Here is a 25,256-nt window from a genome sequence, read left to right as displayed (position 1 = left end):
AACCAGGAGGTCACAGTTTGATTGCTGGTCAGGGCACCTGCCCGGGGTTGCAGGCTCGATCCCCAGTAGGGGGTGTGCAGGAGGCAGCTGATCAATGATTCTCTCTCATCATTGATGTTTCTCTCTTTCTCCCTCTCCCTTCCTCTCTGAAATCAATAAAAACATATATTTAAAAAATAAAATAATAAAAGGCATGAGTCATACAAGGTGATTGGTACACATGGCATGCTAATAGCATGAATAAAAAGACCTCTCACAGAAATGCATACACGTGTGCTGTTTTTATAATGTATGTGATAATCCCTTAGGTAGTGACAAAAAGGACCTCTTAGCCCCCTACCCTGGGCCAGACACAGGAAAGAACTTTCTGAACAACACAACTAGTATAATTAAAACAGCCGATCCCTGCGCTGTGAGAAAAACATGCATAAATACAAAACCGATGACAGTGTAAATAAGTAGGCACAAGAAAGAGCAAGAAGAGTTCAATAAAAAATCTACTAAGAGGAAAATAAGCAATTAGGAAAGTTTGGGCAATACTGATCCACTACGTGCTCTGCACACTGTTTGTCAGAGGCATCTAAAACCATGCTTTGAGTTTCTTGTTTCGTTTTTATTTAATTTGCAAGAAAATAGAAATCAGAAGCTTCTTAGATCCCCACAAGTATGAGATATTTCAGATCAGTAATATAGCCTTTTAAAGATTCATAGGTAGCTTTAACAGAATACCGAACAGACAATTGGGGGGTTGGATCAATCGCTACTAAGGCAAGCTGTTGACTAAACCAGTACATATCTCCTTTTCAAAAAAGATAACTTGCACGTGACTGACCAAAAGTTAGCTAATTCAACAGACTCAAATAATTATCTATGTTCAGAAAAGGAACAAGCAGAAGATAAACATCCAGACCAATAAAATGAAACCAAAGGATACACATGCAATGCATGTTTGTTTACATCAGGTTCTGAAACAAGCTCACTTTCCCAACTGCATTTGGCTTAAACCAGCATTTAAAAAAAAAAAAAAGTTAACATTCTTTGAGTCCAAAACACAAATGGTGGGAAATGGAGGGGGTTGCCTTGAGAGAGCAGTTAGCAGACTCAGGCTATTTTATTCAATTTTATTTTTCTTTGTGGTTTTTTTTTATCCTCACCCAAGGATAGGTTTATTGACTTGAGAGAGAGAGAGAGAAACATCGATAGGTTGCCTCCTGTACACTCAACCAGGGATTGAACCCACAACCTCGGTATGTGCCCTGACTGGGAATCAAACCTGCCACCTTTTGGTGTACAGGACGGGACGATGCTCCACTGGCCAGAGCAGCAAGACTCAGGTGATTTTAAGTAAAGGACTGGAAAAGTTAAGTGAAGACAACCAGAAAAAAAAATAGCAAGAAAGCTGCAAAAAGTTTACTCATAAACCAAGATAACCAATTGTGAAAATAAATATCACCATGTTTTTAATGATTTAATGTACAACTTCACATTTAATATGTAATAAAATTGCAGGTTCTATTACATTTAAAATATTCGACTGGTTACACAGAGGAAAAAGGAGGCAGCTACTAGGCCTAGTAAGAAGCACAGAAACATCAATGCAAGACTTTTTTTTAATTGCAATGGTGATCAGGAGCAAACTACATACCAAATACTGAAAATTATTCTGACTTTTAAGACTTAATCACAGTTATGTGGAGACCAACAGCTTATAGAAGCTAATGAGCTATTAATCCTCGGGTGATCCTGACATTTTTACAGTAAAGGATCAGGGACAGGCATGACCCATCCTTCTAGAAGCAGTGTGACCTTGGACCTTGCATTCAAAGGTCAGTCTCTCAGAGGAGCACATGGACGGCCCACCTCCTCTCCTATCTTCCCATTTGCCTTACACATCCCTTACTGGTCATCTTTCCTAACCAAGAATGAACCGAGAGTAATTACTTTAACTGACTCATAGATGTGACCATGGGGGACCTGCAGGCAGTTTCTGTGAAAGAACCCGGCAGCATTCCCCAGGCGGCTGGTCCTAGGAGCTCCGGGCACAGCCACAAAGCCAGGAGCCTTCCCTCCTGCTGGGTCTGACCAGGAGCCTCAGGGCTCCTGCTGTTGAGCAAGCAGCTGGGAATCTCGTAGCTCACAACTTAAACACCAATTTGAACATCTTTCCGCAGGAAAATCGATTCCTGGTTTGGGGCTAATTGAACCAACCCTTGATAAAAGGCAGCCTAGAAGTGAAAACACTACACATGTTTCAAGGCAGTAAAAGGGAAAGAATGGCGATTTGTATCAATAAAAACAAACTGTGTGTGTGTGTCTGTGTGTGTGTAATTTAAAAAAAAAAAAAAGCTTTTTGGTTAAATTAAAACCCAGTAACTTATATAAGCAACATAAGGCGTGCTTTTAAAAATATTAAAGGACTCAAATTATAATAGGATTAAAAAAAATATATGGACTCTGTGAAATTTATTTTTTCAGACAACTCTCCTATCTGGCAGGCAACCCCTCCACCTCAGCTAAGGCTCTCTGGTTGGGTATCGTTGACTCATCTCCTAATCTTCTCTCCCTCTCTTCTCTATCACATACTGCTTTCTTTGAAACACCCCTGAGCATCTCAAATTATTTTGAAATAAGTTATGAAATTCCCAAAACACCCATGTAATAAGTCTACGCTAGAAAGAAGTCTGCCGTGGAGGGTGTCAGGAAACCTAAAACCCGAAAGATGATGTTGCAATGCCCCTGAGGATACAAATCACAGCTCAGGACAAGCCAAAGGGGCACATACGCCACAGACAGCAACGCCTAACACTGTCAAGACCTGCACAGTCACAGCAATGCCGGCCATAAATCTCTGGGAAGAGACTTGGAAGTTATGTCTGCACTGTCATAAAAGGTAATGTTTTGCAGAGGGCAACAGACAAGACAGCGGGATATGAATATCCTCTCCCACAGTACAGAGAAACTTCTGCTAAATTCCTCCCGTCTTCTCACCCCAGTGACTTCCAGCCTTTGACAGGCCAGCATCTAATACTGTCTAAAAATGACCTCAACGACCAGGGTGAAGCTCTGAAAATATATCCAAACAAAATTAATATTAACTTAAATAAATGCTGTAACAAATACATTGCCTACATGACAGCCCCATTTTTTTCGTAGGACGGACCAGGAGTACATGCCGCAGAGTCCTGCAAATAATATGAACTACCACTGCAAGGATTTTTTTTCTCTAGTTGAGTATTTAAATGTGCTACTTGAATCTTTTCCTGGACCAAAATAAATCAGGCAACTAGTAGTTTCCTCTGAGAAGAGTAACAGCACAGAGGTTTCCTTCTTTGCCTGACCACAGATTCAACCACAGAGTTGGAGCAAAAACTTTTGTAGAACTATTGAATTTTCAGAGAAGTGTGGAGCGAGGAACCTAAAGATCACATTCTACTAGACAGACTAACTCACCGCGAAGACAAGGAAACTGAGTCATGAGTGACTGAGTACCTTGCCAAAACCCAAAATAGCTAATTAGTGCCAGACGTCCGACTCAAGTTTCTGAAATTCCACAGGAGTGCACTTTCCACCAGGCCACATGGGTGACGATGGGGGATGGTTGGAGAGTTTGCAAAAATTCAACATGGACTTGGCCCATTACACATCTGCCCAGCGTGGTTTCATCTTACATGGCCTGAGGGACTCTCCTGTAACAGGCTAGAGTCACTTCATTATGGGGCTGCCTTTTTAATGGGGAGTTGCTTTTTTAGACATAGGTGTGATCAAAGAGATTAAAATCAAGCTACAGTTAAAGTGTACACATACCAAATACCATTCCAAGAAGTCACTATTTGGTTTTCTAGGTCAAAGAGTAAGACTACATGGGAAAATATCCTTTTAATGTACTTAAATCACCAGTAAAATATGCACTATAGGAGACTACCTTTAGAATCTGCTTAGTAAGGACTCCAGATCCCCAGACACTATAAGACACTATATATATATATATATAGAGAGAGAGAGAGAGAGAGAGCGCTTTAGTAGGAAAGTTCTTTGAACCATTCCCAGAAACAAAATATAGCAATGAAAGGAAACCAAGATTATAGTCCAGTATTGACTGGTCCAGACACAGCAGAGAAGAAGGACCATTATTACTGGCAAAACATTTGAAAATCCAGGGATTTTTGAGGTGTGGTTTTTTCCCTTTAAGCCTGAGATGGGTGGGGAAAAAAATGATAGGTGATAGAAAAGGGAGAAAAAGTAGGAAATAAGAAAGCACCCTGGCCAGTGTTTCTCAGTGGGTTGGGTACCTTACACACCAAAAGCTTGCGGGAATCCAGTAAGATTCCTGGTCAGAGCACATGTCTGGGTTGTGGGCTCGATCTCTCACATCAATGTTTCTCTCTCTCACTGGCTTTCTCTTCCTCTCTCTCTCTTAAAAAAAAAAAAAGTAAAAATCAATTAAATATCTTTTAAACTATTGAAGGGTATTGAAGAAAAGATCAAAAATATGAACAATAAAAAGGCAATAAATACATATCTATCAACAATTGAATCTAAAAATCAAAATAAATGAACAAGGAATCTAATAAACAAAATAGAACCAGAGGCATGGAAACATGGAACAGACTGAGGAAGGGTGTGGGGGCGGGAAGAGATTAACCAAAGATCTTATATGCATATATGCATCCCTATGGATACAGACAATAGGGTGGCGAAGGCACGGGGCGGGGGGGGGGTGGACGGACACGACACCACACACACCAGGTTGAGAGGGGCAATGGGGTGGCAAAAGGGGGACATCTGTAATACTCTCAACAATGAAGATTTTAAAAATAAAATTAATTAATTAAAACAATAAAAATAAAAGAAAGTGATGAAGTAGTAAACAGAGCAAAGGATGTAGGCAGGGAAAGGCCAATCCCTTACGGAGGAGGAGCAGGAAAGCCCTGCCTTCAGTGAGGAAAGTTCTCATCCAAAGGTAAGAATCAGACGGATGTTTCAGGATATCCAGGGACTTCTGTCTGGGTACGAACAGAAGCTTCTGTCTACATATCGGTCTGGTCTTTTGCTTTGCCTCTAAAGGAACTTAATTTGATGAGTTCAACCAGGAGTGACGAGTCCCAACCGAGCAATTTTACCAAGAAGCCTAATTGTCAAGGGGACTCCGCTCATTCTCAACCCAATGGACTCCTGTCTGGGCAAATCAGTTTAGTCCTCAAAAATTCTGAATACAGGGAACTGAGCCATCCTACCTGCTGGAATAAAGCGAGGCTAGCCTATGGCATGCATTGCTAGTTCGGCTGCCTATTCAGGGTGTCTTTAAACAGTAATTACATGTTTAACTCTTTTTTATTTTTAGCATTCCTTTTCATTAACCAAAAAAGTCCTATCAGTATAACAATATTTCCTTCCGGCAGGTGCATCCAGGATTCCAAATAGTCACACAGTTAAAAAACAGACTGGATTTCGTAGGAGTACAGAAACGCATGTTGAGGAACACCTCACCAAACACAACCAATCAGGTAAAAGAATCTAAAAAGTAGTTGGGGAAAGTAGTTACGCCAAGTTTACAGTTTTTCAGCCAAATGCAGTCTGGTGGTTTTTAAAACTTGTTCTCTTCATAGCTCCCTGCCCGACCCCCCCCCCCCCCCCCAAGAATGAGGGGTCCTAATCTCTACATTATGGATACCTGATCACAAGCAAAGTATGTGTTGGCGAGACCAAGGTCATGAAAGAAGCAAAGGAGAGAAGATGATGGGCCACTTACAAGATGGCTACCCCCAAAAGGCACTTGTATCTGACAGCTGAGCACACCAGCCAAACAGATGCGTCCCTGGGGGACCTGCAGACCTGCAGCAAGAAGCATGAGCGGAGTGAACAGCTTTACCACTGCCCTCCTATAAACAGCCTCGAACAACTCAGGGACGTCAACAAACACATACTAATTACAGTATCTCAAACAATGGGTTATTAGAACCACAAACCTGTCCTAGATCCAAAAAGCTACTGGTTGCATTTAAGAGTCGATGTTAGTGAAAGAGTCAGATGGACACAGGTTACAATAGTCTAGTAGTCCTAGACCCGTGGTCGGCAAACTTCGGCTCGAGAGCCACATGCAGCTCTTTGGCCCCTTGAGTGTGGCTCTTCCTAAGCCTTAGGAGTACCCTAATTAAGTTAATAACAATGTACCTACCTATATAGTTTAAGTTTAAAAAATTTGGCTCTCAAAAGAAATTCAATCATTGGACTGTTGATATTTGGCTCTGTTGACTAATGAGTTTGCTGACCACTGCCCTAGACCTTCTTAGGTCAACAACGATAACGTTCTGCCAGACAATGACCCAGCAGGTTAAGCTCTGTGTCTTATTCCATATGGTACTTGGAATAAGTGCTGTAACAAAATACCACAGACTGGGTAGTTTATGAACAGCATAAATGTATTGCTTACAGTTCTGGTGGCTGGAAGTCCAACAGCAGGATTCCAACACGAGTGAGGACCCTTTTCTGGGTCGCAGACTTCTAGTTATGCCTTCGCATAGAAGACGGGGCTAGGGAGTTCTGCAGGGCTAGGGTCTCTTTCATAAGAGTACTAATCCCATTCCCAAGGGCTCCACCCTCATGACCTAATCACCTCCCAAATCTCACACACACATACCCCTCCTAATAGCCTCACCTTTAGGGATTAGGATCTCAACATCTGAATTTGGGGTGGGGCACATTCAGACCACAGCACCACAAAAGTGATTTCACAGGTAGGACAACTTACAGTTCAGGAAGAAAAAAATGGAAAAGAAATGACAAAGTCTAGGGGAGTAAACCAGGTAACACTATCTGATTTGGGGCAACACTGGACAAGGTCCCACATTTGGGACCATCCACCCCAGACCTAAAAGCCACACACACATCCATTTTACACCCTTGCCTCAACTCCCCCAACATACAGAAATCAGTGAAGTGGAACACTCCACAAGGATAGGCACTTCTCTTGTCTTTAAACTATTAGCAGTTCAAGAAACATTTACAAGGCACAGGACAACTTCTGAGAGAGTTCAGTAGTAATCTTCTTTTTATAAATTCATCCTAGATATGTAGCAACTGAATATGAACAAGCATCATCTTTAATGCACTACATTCTAAAAGCTCCTGTTCTGAACTTACTTGGTTTCTTCTATATTCACATAAAGCATCCTCATTCTCACTTTGAGCCTCAGAATCCAGTTTTCCCCAACTTCATAAACAATGGGTCTTCATGATCCAAAAAAAATTTAAAAATCTGCAACAAATTCTAAGAAGACTTATACAAAATGTTTAAAGTGAAATAAGATACCACTTCAGGAACAAAAATCTAAAGACTTTCATGGCAAATCAATCCAAATTCATAATTCCTCAACACCAATAGGAGTCTTAATAGTCACACTGTGAATATTCTAAACACACCTCTTAACATTCTGCCATCGGCAACTACTATTCAGATAAACTCTGGTTCACACACTGATGTCTGGTTCATGCATCGACTTGCTTCTCACACACTTGGACTTGCTTCCCACTGAGCTGTAATATTTCTTACAAGCTTCACCAGTCTGTTTCACAAAACACAGAGTGGATTTCTCAGTTCCGAGGATTTCTGACATTCCTCCGCTAAGTGAGGTGGGAGTCACTTGCACTCCAATGGTACTTGCAAAATCCAACTGTCATTCCCAAAGGCCAATACCACCTCCCCTCCCAACACACACACACACACACACACACACACACACACCCCACTCCACCCCATTCTCCCTTGCAAGTGTTTTTGCCTTCGCTGTGAAGTCTCAAAGCCTCACATGAGGAAACGGAACCAAGGATCCTTATAGGAATGTCTAGAATCTAGATACTACTCTTCCTAAGCAGAGGCCAAAGACAACCGCAGCAGCAGGCTACGGTTTGTAAAGTAAACCCACGAGAGGATACAGTTGGTAATAAAAAGTTTTAGTTTACAGTTGGAGGGGGAAAACTGGAGGAAAGACTGGTTCTTAAGTTTCAGTTGATCTTTTCTGCTATATAAACCATATGGCCATAGGTGAACCTGAAAACCATGAAATTAAAGCCATTAAATGTTAGGCAAGAGGACAATAAATAAATCCCCTTTCCTAAGACTTGAAAATATGCAACAAAATCCAGCAATCTGAATGGGTTCAGTCACTGATCCAGGTCCATAGTAATAATTACTATGATTTGATTCAGATAAAAGTTATAAAACCTCACATCAAGCATTGTTTTTACTTTTTTCACTGTTTTGTTTTAAAGTCGGGATTAAAGATCTATTTAGGAAACCGCATACTGAGAAAAATATGGGGCCAAGGGAACAAAGAAAGGGTAAAAATGAATCATTTTATAAGGACTTTCAGAAACAACAAAAGAAAATTATAGGTGGCCCTTGTTTTATTCACTAATAGATGAATAACAATATGATTCGTTCTGATAGTTTTCATTTTAAAATACCATCATTACTAATGACAGAAATTAAGCTGTAAACAACGATGAAACTAACAAAATGAAAGTGGCAAACCCAGCACCAGGGCGATATGCGGAAGGCTGTATACTTAAATATTAATGATGGTACTATAAACCGATAGTCTTTGGAGAGAGCAATCTGGCCATGCGTAATAAGATCCACAAACAATTCATGCCCTTTGACCCAGAAAGCCAACTTTGGAAACCGTATCCCAGAAATACTCTCCAAGTAAATACATGTAATTTGTTCAACGTTTAGAGCAATGCTACTTATACGTGTTAAAATTAAAAGCAATCCAAATACCAAAGCAGAAGGGAAGAGTTAAGTCAATGATGGCATAAGAGATGGGGCTATCCCAACCCTTCCTGTCATATATCCCATCCATGTCCCTGTGACTGGCCTGGGAATCCTATGGGGTGAGTGTAGGTCCCTGACTCAGTGATTTCTGGCTTGGCCAGGTGATGCATTTTGGCCAATGAGATGTGAGCAGACAGCATACTTGCCACCTTCATGAAGCGGCTTTAAATGAGATTGCACGCTTCTCACTACGTTCCTGCCGTCAGCCACCAGAACATCAAGACCCAGGTAGGGCTGCCCTTTAGCCTGGGTTCCCAAACGAGAAGACATGTGGAGCTAAACCGAGTCCAGTCGAGCCACTAAGAGCTACGGCCCATCCACAGAAGTGCATAACATAGACAAAGAATAAATGTTTATTGTTGTAAGCCACTAAGATATGGGAACTTTTTGTGTGTCCAAAGCAAAAACTAATACAATAGTTATCAAAATACATCAAGTAATAGAGTAGCTGATATATAAGAAAACGTATGGAAAAATGGGCAGATAGCAATATAAAATGAAGCAAGCAATTAACTTAGAATGATGTAATAATTTATAATCATTTCTTTTTGCCAATGAAGTATTTACTCACATGTATCTTTAATCCCAACTAAAATGCTACCTTTTTATAAATGTTTCAATTATTCTATGCATATCATATTCATAACTGGAATAATTCTACCCAATACACTTTTTTCTGCTCTAAATGATGTAAGGATTAGCAAACACTTACACCAAAAGTGAACCTGGTTCGAGTGTCGGTATTCAGCCTCTGAATGTATGAATTTATGGCTCATCAATTCTCTTGGCAGACTATAAGGGAAGAATCTGTAAAAAAACAACAAAACAAAAGCAAGAGTTATTTGCTGCAATAATCGACTTCCTACTCACCAAAGCAAGATCTGACAAAGTATCAGCTACCTGAAAATAAAGTTGTTACTTTTGAATTTATCTTTATGACTTATGCTTAAAATTCTTTTGCATTTGTCTGATTCAAGAATAATAAAAATATTCATCATAATAAGCTACCTCACTCATGGAAATTTATCCTAAAATAAAATCAACAACTATTTTTTAAAATATATTTTATTGCCGAAGCCGGTTTGGCTCAGTGGATGGAGCGTCGGCCTGCGGACTGAGGGGTCCCGGGTTCGATCCCGGTCAAGGGCATGTACCTGGGTTGCGGGCACATTCCTGGTGGGGGATGTGCAGGAGGCGGCTGATCGATGTTTCTGACTATCTCTCTCCCTTCCTCTCTGTGAAAAATCAATAAAATGTATTTTAAATAAATAAATAAATAAATAAATAAAAAATATATTTTATTGATTTTTTTTTTTTACAGAGAGAAAGGGAGAGGGATAGAAACATCGATGAGAGAGAAACATCGATCAGCTGCCTCCTGCACACTCCCCACTGGGTATGTGCCCACAACCAAGGTACATGCCCTTGACCAGAATCAAACCTGGGACCCTTGAGTCCGCAGGCCAGCACTCTATCCACTGAGCCAAACTGGTTAGGGCAAATCAACAACTATTAATGGGAAGATTCTCATTATCATGTATGGGATAGCAAGAAATGCAAAGGTATGTATTTTCAATAATAAAAAAATAACAAAGGGATTTATACACTATCAATTATATGCAAATATACTAAAATATTATTATTAAGAAAATAAGTATGAAAAACATGCCCATATGTGATGTATATGAAACTACAATCACGAAAATGTCTACATACAAACAAAGATTTTAAAATATGGAAAAAATGTAAATAGCTAGAAACAGATTTGTGGGTAGACTTTCATCAATTGTTTAAAAGTACTGTTGAGTATACTGAGGGGAGAGAATGATCTAATGCTTGCATTAACAAAATCTGAACTTGCCATGAAATACATCAAGAAAGCAACCTGTGCCCTGGGCGGTGTTGCTCAGTGATTGCACTGGCCTGAGCACCGAAGGATCACAGGTTCAATTCCAGCCACGGGCACATACCTGGGTTGCAAGTTTGTTCCCCAGCGTTGGTCAGGGCACTTGCAGGAGGCAACCGATCGATGTGACTCTGACATCAATGTTTTTCTCTCTCTTCTTCCTTCCCTTCCACTCTCTGAAGTCAATGGAAAAAAAATATCTTCAGGTGAAGATTTAAAAAAAAAAAATCCATGGAAAAAAGATCCTCAGATGAGGATTAACAACAATCAAAAAAAAGCAACCTGATGTGCACCTAACGTCTCTAAAATCTATGCTGATAAGTATCTATCTAATTTAAAAGCAATTTAGGATTAGTAAATGAAGTATATGAAACATAATTTCCTCATTTTTTTCTTTCCTCATATATAGTCAATGTTCTTTTAAATTAAACTTATTGGAGGTAACATTGGTTAACAATTACATAAGTTTCAAGTGTACAATTCTGTAACACATCATCTGTATAACTGCAATTTCATCATTTTTTGATAATTTGAGATCATTCTTAGGAGCATCAATTATTGTACTATATTCCCTAATTCAAAGATGGTTTGTGCAGTGCTGGGGAGAAGAATACAAACCCTTCACAGACACCGAATGAATGAAAGGACTGCTAGTGAGTGATCCCAGGTCTGCTCTCTCTTTCACCTTTGAGAGGCAGTGATGCCCAGACCTGATTGGCTCCATCGCTGACTAGGGTTTGCATGCCAATGGTGTTACACAGTAAACTAGTATTTACTAGTTGTAGGATCTGAGGTGCGCCTGCCTCGGCCTTCCTAAGCCTTCATTTTCTCATCTATAGAATAAGCCTACCAAAGTGCTTACTTCACAGGGTTGTTGCAAGGATCAAAAAGCTAATCCACTTAAAGTGCTTGACAAAGTACTTGCACATGGGAAGTAGTAAGTACATGCCCGCTAATATTAGTCTCTCTCCGCTGGTCACCTAAGGTGACATCATCAAGCGTGCTTCTCACCATCACCAATGACACTTTCTAACTGCCTCTCTATCCCTGTCCCCCCAGCCCTAGGAGGCATCACTCAGCGACCAGAGCTCCCAGGAATAGTTGGATAACCGTCTATAACAGTGTTGTCCAAGAAAAGTACAATGGGGACCACAAGTGCAAACTACAGCAGTAATGCTAAATTTTCCAGGAATCAAATTTAAAAAGCAAAACAGAACGGAAGCAATTAATTTTAATGACAGATTTTATTTAACTTGATATATCCAAAACATTATCCCCACACGTCATCGATCCAAACAATTACAATGAGATATTTTACATTCTTTTTTTGTCCTAAGTCTGTGAAGTCTGGCGTGTGTTTGATGCTTACAGCATATCGCAACCCAAACTAGTCACATTTCTAATGCCAAATGGTCACGTGGCTGGTAGGTACATGATCAGTTTATTCTTCTAAAGGTTATGACCACAGAAACACAACCCCACCTTCAAAAACATCAAAACACATTTATTAAACAAACCGATGGCTGGATGAAAGGAAAAGTAAAAATAAAAAGAAAGGGGGAAAGAACAGATGTGCCTGGGCCTAGTGTCATGGTCAACAACTTGAGCTGTGGGGTCAGAGCTCGATATAAATACACTTAATACAGACCATCGGATCCCACTTCCTCCATTTACTACCTGCCAGACTTCAGTGAATTACCTCTTTAACATTTATATTTCTCAAGAATGAAACTACAGATAAAAATAACATCGCTTTCCTAGGACTGCTGGGAGTATACACGGTTGTAGAGGAAAAAAGGTTTCCAGACACGAAGCTCTGCTTTGTCAAAGGTCAGAAATGGGGATGGGGGAAGTTGACGAAGGAAATACTGAGCAGATTCGCCTGGGAAAATGAAGAAGCTGGAGAAAAAACTGTTCGTGCTGCAGTCATGATGCTTTTGTTAAATGCCCAGTTACACAAAACAACATCCACGGTGGCAGCTATTTTTAAAAAAATCATTGCAATGGCATTTCTCAAGCCCTCCGTGATTTATACCTCCTTGCCCTGCCTGCTTTCTTCTTGGCAGTATTACCAGTGAGGGGGGAGGAGGGCTGATGGCCAGAACTTGGAGAACCAAGGCTTTTCCGTCCTGTATATATTAATCACAGCGTCTGGCCTCATAAGACAGGCTACTGAATATAGCTGGATCTTTCTTTGAAGGATGAAGTTCCTGTAGTGCCTCAAATTTAATCTGGACATTATTCTTCACTGTATTATAAATACATGAAGTTGGACTAAGTGCTTACTGTCCCTAACACTTTCCCTGAAAATTGGCTTTGTGAATTTTAAGCTTACTCTTGTTCTGTGCTACCCGCCCCCAAAAAAGTCCAATTAATAAAATTTTTTTAAAAAGTTAGCCTGATATGCTAATGAAGACTTTAAATGTTTAAAGTCTCTAATACAGGAACCTTCTAAACCAGCCGTGGGCAAACTACGCCCCGCGGGCCGGATCCGGCCCGTTTGAAATGAATAAAACTAAAAAAAAAAAAAAAAAGACCGTACCCTTTTATGTAATGATGTTTACTTTGAATTTATATTAGTTCACACAAACACTCCATCCATGCTTTTGTTCCGGCCCTCTGGTCCAGTTTAAGAACCCATTGTGGCCCTCGAGTCAAAAAGTTTGCCCACCCCTGTTCTAAACCAAGCTTTTTCTAGAAAGTGTCTATATGCTGTGAGTATCCCTTGAGATTATATGTGTTCCATAAAAGCAAATTAAAACAAATAAAAGAGGTCCTTACTAAAATGAATTCGGTTTTCACACGCTTTGGTTCACTGCAAGATTCCTTGGAGTCTGTAATATGCTCACATACTAGTACACAGATTTCAAATTGCCGTGCTCACCATTTTATCAGTCTACAAATGAAAAAAAATAATAACGCAAATCGAGAATCCAGTGACAGGGAAACCGGCCTGATTATCCCATGGAAACGAGACATCTTTACGCACCTTTGCTCTGCGTGCCTGGCCTGATGCGAGGTGCACTGTGCATTTCTCCTTTTACCATCCCTAGTACCAACTTTGAATACATATACAGTAATTTACCTATCAGAACCCTCCAAATGAAGACAATCTATGAAGGGAGGGAGGAAGACGGGAAGAAGGAAGGAAGGCGGCAATTTCCTTAAATAACTTGGTAACACTTCATATTCACGGGGAAAGCTACAACACCTAAAGGCATTCACAAGGATGGAGGGACACGGAATACACACTTGTACCTAACCTGCTGCTTGGAAACTAAGCCTCGTTTTGAAAACCACCGAAACAGCTGCTCAGCAGAAGCACGGCACAAACCATCCTTTCTAGCCTTTATTTTTAGATGCCTCTTAAGTAAACAGTAATTTTTCTAAAGAATATCATTAAGACGGGTAGGTGTCATTTCGTTATTTTGGACTTTTCATTCTTTTCGCATCAGTCACACTCCCCCGCCCCATAAACCTCATAATTATATAATATCCCATAACAAATTCTTGACTTTAGAATAAAAGAATTTATGCTCTCTTTTTAACATGAACAGATTTTTTGAAAGCACAATCACCCAGAATGTTAGTTAGCATAACCCACACATTTAAACACAGGGACTCTAAAAGTCAGCCCGGTTTGTCAAATGACAAACCGGAGACTTGTGTGTGTCTAAAAAGAAAAAAAGCGCGTGCCTTCCTCGTCTACAGCACATCTGACAACGTGCATAACGAAAAATACACTTAATAGAGGCCATCGGATTCCAACGGCAGAAGCAAACGCTAACTGCCTGCTGGAGTCTTTAACGAAACCTAACTGCTGGCTTGAGCTGCCACCACTGACCCTGGTAACAGACTAGTACACCCTTCATAAGCCTAATGCAGCAGAATCCCCCTTCATTACAGTTATTATAGCTCTGGGGTGGGACACGTCTGCCACATAAATAAACTCTGCCGCTCGGCTAAATGGATGTGCTGCCTCTCCATCCCTCTCCATCCCGGAGCAAGCAGTGCTGATGGCAGAAGCCACCCTTACAAGTGGTACCACTTCAGGCCCAGATCGACCTCCACACCTGGACTCACACACACCCTCGGACAGCGCTCCAGAAACCACCCACACACGCCATGGTGATGGCGTGGGGAAAGGGGCTAAACAACAAAACAACCCCCCCAGCGCCAAACCATCGCCACCACCATACGGGAAAGGTGGAAGGAATAATTTCTAAAACAAATCATGGGTTTGAATTAGAAACTCCGTGTGTGAATCCATTCCATGTACAGTCTACATTTCAGATACTGAGATATTTCCTTCAATTTGAGTTGAAGTCCTTTTTTTTTTTTAATATATTTTATTGATTTTTTACAGAGAGGAAGGGAGAGGGATAGAGAGTCAGAAACATCGATGAGAGAGAAACATCGATCAGCTGCCTCCTGCTGGGGATGTGCCCACAACCAAGGTACATGCCCTTGACCGGAATCGAACCTGGGACCTCTCAGTCCGCAGGCCGACGCTCTACCCACTGAGCCAAACCGGTCAGGGCAATTTGAGTTGAAGTTCTTTTGGACGCACCTTAAAAAAATGACTTGAGCCCGACTGGTGTGGCTCAGTGGTTGAGCCTTAATCCAGGAACCAACAGTCACAGTTCGATTCCCGGTCAGGGCACATGCCCGGACTGCAGGCTCAATCTTAAATAGGGGGCGTGGAGGAGGCAGCCCATCAATGAAGTTTCTTGTGAATGTTTCTATCTCTCCATCCCTCTCCCTTCCTCTCTCTCTAAAAATCAATTTTAAAAAATCATATTTTTTTATAAAAATGACTTGAGCGCTGGCCAGATAGCTCAGTTGGTTAGAGCATCATCCCTATATGTCAAGGTTGCTGATTTGATCCCTGGTCAGTGCACATATACGAATCAGCCAATGAATGCATAAATAAGTGGAACAAATCTCTCTCTTTCTCTCTCTCTCTCTCAAATCAATCATGAAATATTTTTAAATTACTTGAATTAAAAACATTAATCTTACATTTACTACTCAACAATCCCCACTTATTGAGCATCTACCTGGCAGCAGGTGCCAAGAACTCAAAGGTAAATAAATCATAAAACAGTTCCTGGAAGAGCTTACAACTTTAGGGAGACAGATGAACAAACAATACTAATCCAATCTGAAGTATTATCAGGGTAAAGAATGCAAAATACCAATACGGAGACAGATCAGGTGGCAATGACCTCTCCCTAATGGTAAAAAGGAAGGTCAGACAAAAATATCTAAGAAGACATAAAAATCATACCAGATAGTAAAGAACAAAAGAGGAGATTATGTGAGCAGACGTGAAAGATAATTCAAGGGAAAAGGAACAGTGACAGCATGAGTCAAAACCTCAGGTTTCAACCATGGGAAATGTTGGGAGCAGGGTGACAGGGCGCTAGGAGAGACCAGCCGAGGCTAGAAGTTCGGTTAGGTGGGAACAGGAGCTGTGCGTGCAGAGCCCTGAATGCTCTGCTGGGGAGCCTGCATTTAACGGTGGGCAATGTGGTGTGTTCCTAAAATGAAAGAGTTTCGACCTTTCAGAGATTTAGGGGAGAATATAGTAAACACCCACGTCCCCACCACCCAGCTTAGGAAATAAAATACCGCATCTCCATCTTTACCTCTTCCACTCCTCACCCCCTATATCTGGTGTTTATCCATCTGACAATTATTTATAGCTTTTACTACAGACATATGCATCTCTCAATAATATAAAGTAGCCTAGTGGTTGAGTGTCGACCTATGAACCAGGAGGTTACGATGATTCCCAGTCAGGGCACATGCCCAGGTTTCAGGCTGCATCCCCAGTAGGGGCGTGCAGGAGGCAGGAATCAATGATTCTCTCTCATCATTGACATTTCTAACTCTCTCTTTCCCTCTCCTTTCCTCTCTCTAAAAAATAAAAATAAAGCTTCCTTTAAAAAAATAATAATAATATAAAGTAGCAGTAAAGATTTCAAACAGGGGAGTGAAAATATCAGACTGTTTAAAACAAGAGTCTGTAGTGTAGGGGGTGGTCTGGTGTCCACACTGGCAGCCCTGGGACAGGAGGGAACAGTGGGACAGGTGACAAAAACGATAAAAGATGTTGAGATAGCTGGCTTCACTGAAGGAGTGGCATAATAAAGGAAGAAAAGACAGCCTCGGAGGCATTCCTGGGGCAAGAAGGAGACAGACCGGAATGAACAGCTACAGGTGACCCGCAGCAGAAAAGGGACAGTCTAGGAGGGAGGCAGGTGGCAGCTCCAGGTGGATGACAGGCTAACGAGAGGCCTGAGGCAGGTTAACCAGGACACCGAGCACAGAGAGAGAAATGCCAAGAGCACAGTGGCAGAAGGGCCTGGCCATGGAGCGAGATCAGGGAAGGCACCCAGAGAGGTGGCATTGACAGTGGGCCTCCGGGGACACTCTGCAGGGCAATGCGGAGTGTTAGGATCCCTGGGCGAGGAAAGAGCATAAGCAGAGGTGGGAAATGATTGGGTCTGTTCAGGAAACAGCTGCAGCTTGGCAAAGCCTGAGGAATCGTGGGACATAAATCTGTGGAGAACCTCACCTATCAAGTTGAAGTGTGTATAATGTGCACACGTGATTCACACCAAAGTCACTTTCATGACCAGGAAATCCGCCCTCCTGCCTTTTACTTGAGAACTACAAAACGGGGAGAGCCCATCTTGTGATCTGGGGGATAACATGGATGATATCCGTGCTGTTTGTTATGGTTCGATGGTGAAGAGCAGGTTGGCAAGTCTGCGGGGACAGTGTCATGAAGGGTCTCTGTCTGTCTGTCTGTCTCTCTCTCTCTCCAATTCAAACACTGGTCACTCAGAGTTCGAATACTGAGTATTTCTGCAAAACACAATTTTGTTTCATGCCTCAACCCCAAATGTTCCTACTTAACGAATTCTTCTGATAGTCACACTCCCTAGACCTGCAAGCTTTCCCAGGTTTGAAAAGTCAGGGGGGAAACGATCACATCTTTGAAAGTATCCAAGTAAAGCAGAGCAACATTAAGAACCAGAGTACCAGCTTAGGGATATGACTCATCTCCTCAAGGGAACAAATAAGATGCGTACAGTAAATAGCAATGATATCTGTTTAAGTTTTAAAAATCAATATAGTCATGAACATGATGTAATTTTCAGAGAGCACTGTACCTCCTGTAACAAAATCAGTAAGAAATACCAAACCAGACTGGGCTCTAGACCCTCAGGACAGCGTTTCAGAAATACATTCATCCATTGATCTACAAACACTTTTTTAAAAATCAACTCCATTCCACTCTCTGCAAGATAGCGGTAATAACAGTACTTTCTTCGCAAGGCTGTTGAAAGATTTAATAAAATCACCTAACGTGCTGGGAACACTGGGATAGAGTGAGCATCAGTAACCTTAAGACATGGCTACTGCTAACCAACCTCCATCCAGCTAGGGTGGAGATTCTGATTCTGAACCAAGTGAAACACGGCTGCTGTAGAGACACTTATAAGTTACTTAACAAAGGAGACAGGGAGCCCTAGCTGGTTTGGCTCAATGGATAGAGTGTCAGCCTGCGGGCTGCAGGGTCCCAGGTTCGATTCCAGCAAGGGCACATGCCTGGGTTGCAGGCTTGATCCCCAGTAGGGGGCGTGCAGGAGGCAGCCAATCAATGATTCTTTCTCATCATTGATGTTTCTATCTCTCCTTCTCCCTTCCTCTCTAAAATCAATAAAATATTTTTTTTTAAAAAAAAGGAGACAGGGAGGCAAACATATAATATGGCAAGATAAAACTTACCAATATAGGTAGGTGCAAAGTGCTATGAGACTATAAAGAAAGGAATGCTAACTGGTGGTCAGAAGGTGGACCGTTGGCGGAATGGGCAGCAAGGGGGAGAGGGCAGTCAGGGTAGGAATGTAGGTAACCAAGGAGAAGGGAAATTAAGCACCACCAAGTGTTAATGAGGAGAGGGGCGTGGGAGGAGGGAGGGAGGGAAGCAGATGAGAATGGGAAGGTAGTCTGGGGTAAAGAAGCCTTATCATACAGGTAAAAAGAAGTAAACAAGGAATCTAAATAACATAAAAAACAGAGTTGTGTTTTTTTAAAAACTCGTTCAAAAAGTAGATGAAGACTATATGAAACACTGCCTTTGAAACTCTTGAACCATCCCAAGAGGCAGTGGGGGTGGAGGGATGGGAGCAAATTAAAGGTATTTTAGAGACAAAAAACTCAAAGGATCTAAGGGATGGTTATTGGTGTCTGAGGGTAGAGGTTGGGGGGTGCAAAGAAAGAGTGACAGGAAGAGAATTCCAAGAGCCTGGCTTCGGCAGCTAATTCAACAGCTGGCAGTGTCACTGACTAATACAGAAGCAGCCGATTTTGTGGCAAGAAACTAGAGAGTTCACCTTGAGACAGGTAGGATGTGGCGTGTACATGGGATACCCAGATGGAAGGAAGTACCAGATAAACCAAACGGTCTGGAACCAAGTGGCGGGGTCTGGATTGGAAGATGACAGCCAAGCAGTTCCACCAAAATGGAAACCTCTAATTCGGGATCTCCACGGGCCTGGGTAGGCATAAATGCCCATTAAGTGACTCCAGGCCTCTCCAGAGCCCTAAAACAACCAGGAACAGAACTGGTCAAACCAATGGGGTGAAAAACTTAAGTGACTACCTACCAAGCCTGAGGACAGGGGTGGATTCCGTAGTTCCAGGATTCTCATAGTGCAGGTGGTCATGGACCAGCAGTATGAGCACCACTGAGTTCCAAATTCTCGGGCCCCACCCAAGACCTACGGACCGAATCAGAAGCTGGAGTGGGTGTGGGGAGTGGCACTCTGAGCTCTAAGGAGCCCTCCAGGTGATTCCAGTGCTCACTGGCCTTTGAGATCTGTTGCCTTGGCTAATGCCCCAACTACTCAAGGGGAATGGAGTGTGAAAGAAAGAACTCCCAGAAGATGGATTTCCAAAGACTTGAGGAAATGAAGTGTTAGTCAAGGCTATGTTGTGTGCAAAAGGAAGCATGAGGAACTTTTGCTAATTTTTAACAAAGAGTGATTTTTCCCTGGGAGCTAAAAAAAAAAAAGAAACAAAAACAAAACTTGGGAGGCAAATTAGATCAAGTCAGTGGCCCAACCCAGTAAAGCTTCCGAATTTAGGAATATAATTCACTACTGAAATCTCCATCACGGATGTGAAGAGGATATTCTGCTTCTGAGAGGATGCCAGAGCACCCTTTCTCATTGTCTCCCAGACACCTCCCTGTTGACCAGCACCAAGCACTTATATGGGATGGCCGCCTCCAGTTACAGGATATGCAATAGGCTTCTGGGTCAAGCCAATTATAAGCCTAATTAAGTCCCCTAAGGAACTAAGCTAAATCAGCCACGTATCAAATTCTACACACAAGGTTGATCTAAGAATGGCCACAATATGTTTTTTTCCGATAGCAAGGACCATGAAGCAAGCCAAACAAAAGCTTGACGGGAGAGCAAGACAAAAACCAAGCCAAGGAATATAGAACCCACAGGAAAAAGGGAAAGGAAATTAAAACAATGTTCATATGCCATTTATAATCCAACTTAGACGCATAACCACCCCTATGTCCCAGAAAGGTACTTAGAGTCCCCCTTACCTTTTATCTTCAGCCACTGTAATTCTTATCCACAAGTATTGCATCATATCCTTTCATTCAGAATTATAAATAATTCAGAGATTATTTATTTTCATAATCAGCATGCATGCAATGTATGGCAAAGGCATGGCTGGTCTGGGTAGTGTAGATTTCCTCTCCCTTCCCATTGTGGCAAGCCCAGCCAGATCTGCATTTTACCTGGGCTTTCTACCCCTTGTCCTCCTGGCCTGCAAGCAAGCTACATGCAGGTTAACCAGTTCTAGGCTACGACAATCCACTCTGCTTCAAGAACACATACTACACACCTGCCCTGCTGATGTTTTCTGAGTTGTTCTTCCTTCTAACATTCCCTCCTCCTGGGAGGATGATATGAAGATCAAGGAGTTAATGTTTGTCAAATACTTTAGGCTGCTCAGATGAAAGGCAACATGAAAGCTCAAGCAACCTGAGGCTGGCATTCCAGGAGAGGTGTTGAAGTTGACTCTGTATTTGGGCTTCAAAGAAGGAAATCAGGTTGCAAAGACATTCCTTCGGGAAGCTTTTGCCTTCTTGCTAAAGGCGGATATATTTATTGCAACATTCTTTCATTAACTGGTTTTCAACATCAGAAATGCCAGGATCCTGCCTAGCCGGTGTGGCTCAGTGGTTGATCCTCGACCTATGAATCAGGAGGTGAGGGCACATGCCTGGGTTGGGGATTGGATCCCCAGTAGGGGGCATGCAAGAGGCAACCGATCAATGATTCTCTCTCATCATTGATGTTTCTATCTCTCTTTCCTTTCCTCTCTGAAATTAATTTAAAAAAATTTTTTTAAATGCCAGGATCCTTCTATTAGTCCTGGACCGTTATAGTAAGTAGCACACAGGGAAAAGGACGCTTTTCTCAGCCCTTCTCTAAGCAGCTTTCCTTCCTCAAGCTTCCCTACTGCCTGGTCTTGCAAATGTCAACCTCCTCCTACAGGAGGGGCTGCATGGCAGCTGCCAGCCAACCCGTTTGCGTTGAGCCAATAGACCAAAAGTCAAAGACAAAGCTTTATGTGTATGTTGGCACGCATGTGAATTCAGGCTGCCGGAGGGGAAAAAGTGACACAAAGAGCACATTCATGGCCACATAGAACTCCTGGAACATATAAATAGCCACCCTTGATCCAACACCTACTCCGTGTGAGGCACTATGTTAGGAAGGGGGCATATAGCATTACACCGAATTCCCCACAAAGATTCCGCCAAGTTAGATACTACCGACCCCGGCATGTCGATGAAAAGAGATGGAGATTGAATTTGAGGTTCTGAACGGCTGCGAAGACCTTCCAACATCACACAGCTGAAAAGATGGCAGAGCTGGAATGCAAGCCTAGCGATATTCCTGCTCCTGGTTTCCTGATCCTGCGCACTGATAGCCAGAAAAGCTGCAAAACTGGCCACCACCCGCCTGGACCATGCAATAAGCCCTCCATGGGGCTCAGACAGGGGAAAGGTAAATTGAGTCATGAGGAGGGATCACCGCCTTCTCTTAGACATTAATCATAACCTCCTTTTTACCAAAACGTGTTTGTTTTCCCGTGTTGTTTTTAATCAGCGCAAGCAGCAATAATTTAATTGGCTAATTAAGTGGTTCATCTTATCTTTTCCCCTGTCTTATCTCTAACAAAGTGATAGCACTGTTCCGAGGCTTAGAGTGAATTCAGAAAAAATACACAGGCTTGGTGACTACGTAAAGAAGTTCAAATGCAGGCTAGGAGATGAACAAGGACAAGAATCCGAAACCCGGGTGGGCTACAATGTGCAATCAAAGGGCTTATGTTTGCTTCCCATTTTAAGAACAACAACAACAAAAAAAACGCTTAATAAGGCTAGAAGGCACTAGGGAAAAAATCGTCATACTTCTTGACCCCTGGCCCATCCATTCAGGACAGTAAGAACTCGGCTTAAAAAATCTGAATTTTCTCTGAATTCTTTAGGTTCTTCCGCATTAAAATAATCTAACTGTCCATACCACACAGTAGGCGCAAACCTGAATAACTGCAGCGTTCCTAGTAACTATGTGTTAGAGCCAGCAGTAGAAACTGGGAAGGTGCGTGGGGTTAGCTAGAAAGAGCTGCTCTTCAGCCATTTCTCTCACGCAGGTCCTACACCTTCAGGAAAGCTCCCATCAAGGGGCTGTTCTGAGATAAGAGGTGTGTGGAGGGGCTTGGATAAATACCCCAAATTGTAGGAAGTCAGGGCGCTCTTCCCACTCTGCTGTACTGGCCTGAGGTCACTGGATTGGCCCTCTGCCACCTCAGCCACTATGAATAATACTACACCGCCACTTCAGCCCGGTGAAGAGGCACCCTTGAAAGGCAAACCATGCAGAGAATGCCACTGCTCTGGAAGGAACTTTTCCAGGCAGGAGGCTGCTGAGTCCTGGGCCATCAGGCCACAACCACCTGCCAGAAGTGTTTATAATAAAGTTTCCGAGGAAGGAAAAGTAGTCCTTACGACTGTGCTGAAGCAGTGATGACTTTCTAAAGGAGAGCACTCTCTAACAAACACAGAGACGCACACGCCAGCGCGCTCTGCACAGCATGGCCACGCATTCAGATCTGGGGAAAGAGCACCATGCCATTCAGCGCCCAGGCACGAAGGCCATCCGTTTTTTGGCACACACTTTTAACCCCGTCACCAAAAGATAGGTAACTTTCATCCTAGAGCAGTGGTTCTCAACCTTCCTAATGCCGCGACCCTTTAATACAGTTCCTCGTGTTGTGGTGACCCCCAATTTCATTGTTACAAATTGAACATAATTAAAGCATAGTGATTATTCACAAGACAATATGTAATTATATATGTTTTCCGATGGTCTTAGGCGACCCCTGTGAAAGGGTCGTTCAATCCCCCCAAAGGGGTCGCGACCCCCAGGTTGAGAACCGCTGTCCTAGAGTCTGTACCTCTGCAGCATTATCACCTATGGCAGTCAAACTGCTCTTTAAAAGGGAATCAATACCATTCTAATGAAACCCAGTATGGGCCAATTAGCGCCAATTAAAATTTAGATGGTCGCACCACCGCTGCTCCCAGTAGAAACAGCCTCAGGCATGCAGGTGTGTCCAAAAGGAGGCTGCGCTCCTCCGAGAGATATTTGATTCCCATCAAGTGGGTAACATGCTTCCGGTTTAATTTCTGATACATTAAAACCCCCTCCGGCCTCTGGACAGGTATGACCTCTTGGTACATGTTTTTTGGATGACTGTTTCCTCTACCCACATCCTGCAGGTGAGCGCAGCCTCACCTCCAGGACCAAGCTTTCCCTGGCCGTTCTCACAACACTGCAATTGCTCACGGGCCCGGGCGTTGCCTCCAGGAGGCTGCATTGAGATCTTTCAGCATCTTTGAGTCCCTTGTTCCGAGCACAGAGTAGAAGTTCAATGCTAGGTTTGTTGAATGAATGAATGAACCCCTGTATTTTAAGAAATTCGCACACTGGTGGAAACCCTGTAACCTGCAGTCTAGAGATTCCTCACCTTCACAAAGAGCCTGCGACAGCCAGTTCCTGAAAACCCCACAATCCCCTTCAGGTGTAGGTGGGGGGGGGGGGGGGGGGGGGAGGGGGTGACAGAAACTGAGGCAGGGGCAGAGCTACCTCCCTGCTCCTTCAAAAAGGTGGAAACCCCACTTACAAGTATTCAAAACTCAGACGTAGGAGTCATGCCAGGGAGAGAGAGTGTATTAACACCACCCTCAGAAGTTGTTCCTACACCGAGGTTTCAAAGTTGGAGGTGGAGACCGATTCTGAAATGATGTGGCCACAGGTTTTCCCTGGGAGCCAGCCTGACCACCCAAGTCGGGGCCAAGGAGCCCAGGAGTTTGGTGGCACGGCGGGGCCTAGTGGGACGGCAGAAAAACTCCTCTCCCTCACAAGATCCTGTGCCCCTACGGGGCAGAGGAGGGTAGGGACGCCTGTCCGTCTCCGCTGGAGCGACAGCAATGTCCTTGTCTTTCATCCTCCTGTCCCCAGCCCCTGGGTATCGCCAGCTGCCCTTTCGAGGCCCTGTCTCGTGCCCAAAAAGCAGGAGGGAATGAGGAGAAGGGGGCGAGGGTGTGGGTTTAGCCACAAGCTCTCCAGGCGGCTCTCACCTTCCCCCTTAACTCCCCAGACAAGCTGTGCGCCTCACAGCGGACGGCTCCCACCGCAACAGAGGAGTCCTGCGGCCCGGCCACCTCGCGCCCCGCTGCCCTGTCCGCGTCCGGCGCCGCCGAGCCCAAGTGCGCTTTGCCAGCCTTTGCCCAAGTCAACCGCGAGGCGCCCGGGGCGCCCAGGCGGCCCCCAGCCTCGGGCCCGACTCCCCCGCCCCAGACGGCGCTTACCTGCTTACATGGCCCGGTCGGAGCCCTGGAGTCCCGCGCGGAAAGGCGGACTGTCCCTCCACCGCCGCGGTGGAGCCCCAGTTCCCCAAGGAATGGGTTCCAGTGGCTGGCGGAGGAGGGGCGAAGGGAAAGAGCCGGAGGAGGCGAAAGGGGAGGGAGGGTTCCGCCGCGATCCGGGCGCCAGAGTGCGCGCAGGGGCGCACGGAGCCGGAGGAAAGGAGAGCCCCCTTAGCCCGAGGGGGGTCCCGCCCGCTGGAGGGGGTAATAGGGGCGCAGCCAGCAGGCCGGGGAGGATGGCTCGAGCGGGAGGGGAGGGACCGCCAGAGGCCACTTAAGTGTCTGCGGCTCCCCGAGGACCAGAGCCGGGAGAGCAGGCAGCAGAGCGAGCCGGAGCGCAGCAACCTGCCCCTGCCAGCGCCCGCTCGGGAGGAAAAGTTGGGAAGAACTTTTAAGGGCCAGAGAGCCCGAGTGGCAGGAAACGCGAGCAGCCGGGAGAGGAGGGAGGAAGGGGCCGTGCGAGTGGGAGGGGA

General features: G+C 43.8%; 1 protein-coding gene across 1 annotated transcript in view; it reads right to left on the bottom strand.

Moving 5' to 3' along the window:
* PTPN14 (protein tyrosine phosphatase non-receptor type 14) overlaps positions 1 to 25,253 on the bottom strand; it is a 151,511-nt gene extending 126,258 nt beyond the window's left edge. Inside the window, 2 exon segments of the mRNA XM_070396862.1 lie at positions 9,546 to 9,640; positions 24,727 to 25,253. The gene's annotated coding sequence lies outside the window, so the exon portion shown is untranslated.
* Between the last annotated feature and the right edge of the window lie 3 nt (positions 25,254 to 25,256).

The sequence above is a fragment of the Myotis yumanensis genome, unplaced genomic scaffold (assembly GCF_028538775.1).
Source record: "Myotis yumanensis isolate MYYU_CA2020_CCGP unplaced genomic scaffold, mMyoYum1.0.hap1 SCAF_17, whole genome shotgun sequence".
NCBI classification, from domain to species: domain Eukaryota; kingdom Metazoa; phylum Chordata; class Mammalia; order Chiroptera; family Vespertilionidae; genus Myotis; species Myotis yumanensis.
Note: the sequence above shows the minus strand (reverse complement) of the source record. Positions and strands in the feature narration are given on the sequence as shown.